Raw genomic sequence first — 4,064 nt, forward strand, 5'->3', positions numbered from 1 at the left:
CAACTAGCAAGGTATGTTGTCCTTGGCGCCGTAATTTGTCAATATAAAACTGTGGTAAAGTTACAAAAAGTGCTGTTACGCAACTACAGGTTTTGTTACAATGTGGACAATATAAAGATGTATGTTAACAACTTTCACCGAGCTCGCTAATTAGGGTACCTATTGTAACTCGGGAGGATTTGGGGCAGTGTTTGAGTGAGTTTCTATGTGCTCACGCAGGTGCCCGAGAGCTGTGGCTGCACCAAGGGCTAACCTATTGTGTGTTGTCTCGTGGTGTGCAGGTATGTCTTTTATTTTGTCAGAATTATGTTGTATATCATTTTACTTGTATTGTATAGTGTGTTGTTAGGCACTGAATGTGTGCATGCAGCACCTGTTCTCTTTGCCTGACCTTCAACTAGCAAGGTGCCCGAGAGCTGTGGCTGCACCAAGAGCTAACATATTGTGTGTTGTCTCTTCGTGTGCAGGTCGAATAAAAAATTATCCAACCATCAGAATTCCAGTTGTGGCAGTGTCCTAATTACGTGACCTGCCGACTGGTCAGCTCAAGCCGACCGCCGGAGCTGTGCATGTAGATGAGGTGCACGACCTGCGCATGTGAATTTGTTGATGGTTTACTGTACGTGAATATATACTGTAAACAGTGAAAGTGAATGTAGCATATTCATTAGATACAGGTATTCGTGCTTATTTGTATGTTTTGGATGAATTTGTTTATTGCATTTTTTTTTTGTTGGTATTTGAATGCACTAAATTACATTGTATTTTAGTGCTCTGTTGAGCCATGGAAGATTCTCAAATCCATAAGACGTGTTATGCTGGGGATTTTAGTGTGGGTAGAGGGAGGGGTGTCCTTCCATTTACACCAATTGTACAGTCAGCTCCTGGGAGTAGAGCGTTTGCTAGTCCTGAGTTTGCAAGCACTGGGAGGGGTAGGCTGTTTGTTCCACCTGACCAGGGTATCCCACCTCTGTCTTTTGATGTACCATCATCCACAGTACTCGGTGATAATGGGACGCCTCCGAGTCAGCTTAGTGACCTTATTAAGCAGATTGGTTCAGAGATAGGAGAATCTATCAGAGCGAGTTTACTGCAGCCTGGGGTTTCAAGTCTTTCTCCTGCCCGTCCCCTCACCAACCCCAGCAGTTTCCCCTGCCTGAGCAGTGTGGGTCAACCTTTATTGATGCGTCCAAGCTGAATCTGGTTGTGAAGTCAGATGTTAGTGCTCCACCTCTTTTTAGGGGTGATGGCTCAGATAAGTACTCTGTCCTGGAGTGGGAGGAGTTAATGGAAGTCTACCTAGAGAAGAGGGGGTTACACTGGGTCTGGGAATGTTTGGGGAGGTGATGTCTAGGCTCATGGGGAGGGCACGGGATGTGACCAAAGTCTGGAAGCGTAACAACCTTGTTGTCACAGATGTTAAGGCGGTGTTCAGTGTTTTCAAGCAACACTTTGGGGATACTGTCTGCTCAGGTATGCCATTAGCTGATTTCTATTCAATCAAACCATATGCTAATGAGGGTCCAATAGATTTCTGGATTAGGCTTAACAAAGCTGCAGAGGCAGCCGAACAGTACCTTGTGAGTGAGGGCAGGACCTTACCCAATCAGTGCTCAGAGTTGGCAGTCATGTTTGTACGCAACTGTCCTGATAAAGAGTTGGCCCAAGTGTTCAAGAGCAAACCCATTCGTGACTGGACAGCCAGTGAGGTACAGGATCGGTTGGATGAACTGTTAAGGGAACGTAAAGCATGTAGAACACAACTTTCACAGCAGGTTGCTGCTGTTTTTGACTGCCCTCAGGAGGGAGTGGGTCCTGTGAAAAGACCTAATGTGTCATCTTTTTCTCAATGTGGCCGTGAACCAGACCAGGCACCATCTGTATATGAGGGTGGGACATTAAAGAAAGTTTTGACTTTGTTAGAGAAGGCTCTGGTCAGCAATACTCAGTCTGTGAGTGGCGCAGTGGTCTAAGGCACTGCATCGCAGTGCTAGCTGTGCCACTAGAGATCCTGGTTCGAATCCAGGCTCTGTCGTAGCCGACCGGGAGACCCATGGGGCGGCGCACAATTGGACCAGCGTCGCCGAGGGAATGGCTGGCTCAGTTCGTAGAGCATGGTGTTTGCAACGCCAGGGTTGTGGGTTCGATTCCCACGGGGGGTATGAAAAAAAAATAAGTAACGTATGCACTAACTGTAAGTCGCTCTGGATAAGAGCGTCTGCTAAATGACTTAAACATGTTAAATGTAGAGGGCCCCGTAAACAGTTCCACAAACGTCAGCATGAGTGTGCTGTCTGTGGAAGCACTAATCACTGGACCAAAGCTCACTGTCAGATGCACCAGCTGTGCGTCAAGTGCTTTTCTCCGGGCCACATGAGCTTTGACTGTAGTGAGGCTGGGCAGCGACAGAACCCTGGATGTGGACAGACTGGCAGGTCTCAGGAAAACTAGAAAGCCTCCGTTCTGAGGAGGGCAATGTGGGGCATTCTTATTTTTCCTCCACTGATGATGATATCCAATCTGTTTATTCTTACTTTTGTGAGTCAGTACCCAAGAACAACACTGTGTGTTGTGTTTCTCGAGCAGCTACTTCCTGTGCTACGAGGACGTCCCTGAGGAGCCTGCTGAGGGGGGCGATGGAGAGGGTAAAGGGGAGACGGTTGCTATAGGCAACGTGGTCAGGATGTGGTCAATCGGTCAGTGGGTCCAAACGCAGCCTGAACCTGTGACAGACGACATCTACGAATGGTACAAAGTCACACTCAGATCGCTACACAACACTCTTTCATCTTTGACTTGTTTAAATAAGATTTTTTTTGCACAAACTCTACTTAAGACTAAGTACCTTACAAGTACCATGTTAATATAGCTCACACTGTGTGTGCCTGGTGCGTGTGTGTTTGTGCGTCTCTGTGTGTGTGTGTGTTCCAGGGTGCTGTGCTGGGTTCCACAGGCTCAGTACCACAGGCTTTTGTGTCTGGGAGGAGAGGAGCCCACTGCCTGCAGTGCTACTGACTGTCTACTGGGGGCGTTGTTCTCTCAACAGAGCCCAGTGGAAAGCCCCAGTCCTGAAACAACATAAAGAGACAAGCCACTTTTCTAGAACTATCTTTGACCATAACATGTTCCCATTGATTAAAGGATTTAACATTACTTATTGTTAGTTTTACATTGTGTTATGTTCGGCTAATGTTTCCAAATCTAAGTAACTATTGGGAAGGACATTAAGGACTGAACACTGAAATAGCTCTGGTTCCAACTAGCCAGTCATCCATGACAAATGTTTTTCTTATGGTTCCTTACATATTGTATAAAAATAAATATAATTTCTAAAGATAGCAAGTTTTATTACCAATTCCCTACCAGCTAGTGATACATTTGAACTGTATCTGATGTCTGTTCATATTCAAGGTTATATTGAGCACGTATGTATGTTACTGTATTGTGTGGTTGTTGGAAATCATTTTGTATGATGTTAAGAATAAAAGTATTGACCTGTCATTCATTTGTATGGGAGTGTTATTTTATGAAAGAAAACTATTTATTGAAAATAAATCATTGTGTTTCAGAGAATAAAAAAATATTGAATATTTTCAAAACATGGGGTCTCAGTACTGTACTTAAATTGTAAATTATTTGTTTGTAAACAATGGAGTAATTAAACATTACATTTTTCCATATTATAAAGATAGAGTTAAGATGTTTTCTTTATTGATAATATTTCACGTTTGCAGCGCAAAATAGCCTACTGTGACATCTAGGCAGTTCAGAATGAAAAGCGTTCTGTTTCAGAATACTTTCTGGCGCTGTCCTTGCCGCAGTTATTTTTAGTTCACTTGCACCATCTAGTGGTGATCACAATGTCTTATGTTTGCCAAAGATTCTAAAGTTCTATATTTGAGCATTCTATAGTTTTATTTTTATACACATACATTCTGAATTCAGACTGCTATAATACACTACTTGGTTACATTGCTCGATTGTTTAGTTCTTATTTAGGATTTACATAAGTTTTCTAGCACAGTTTAGCAGTTTTTAGTTGAGTTTTCTGTAAATAACTCTTT

At 43.5% G+C, this 4,064-nt stretch overlaps 1 long non-coding RNA gene across 2 annotated transcripts; it reads left to right on the forward strand.

Annotated features, from left to right (window-relative positions):
- The first annotated feature begins 238 nt into the window (after positions 1-238).
- Positions 239-3,501, forward strand: LOC121532831. Of its 2 annotated transcripts, none has more exons than XR_006660588.1 (3): positions 239-281; positions 2,587-2,748; positions 2,932-3,501. It is a non-coding gene; the product is annotated as an uncharacterized LOC121532831 (long non-coding RNA). The 2 variants fall into 2 exon arrangements; XR_006660587.1 differs by lacking the exon at positions 239-281 and adding an exon at positions 581-619.
- The last annotated feature ends 563 nt before the right edge of the window (positions 3,502-4,064 follow it).

Source organism: Coregonus clupeaformis, unplaced genomic scaffold, assembly GCF_020615455.1.
Source record: "Coregonus clupeaformis isolate EN_2021a unplaced genomic scaffold, ASM2061545v1 scaf3156, whole genome shotgun sequence".
NCBI classification, from domain to species: Eukaryota; Metazoa; Chordata; class Actinopteri; order Salmoniformes; family Salmonidae; genus Coregonus; species Coregonus clupeaformis.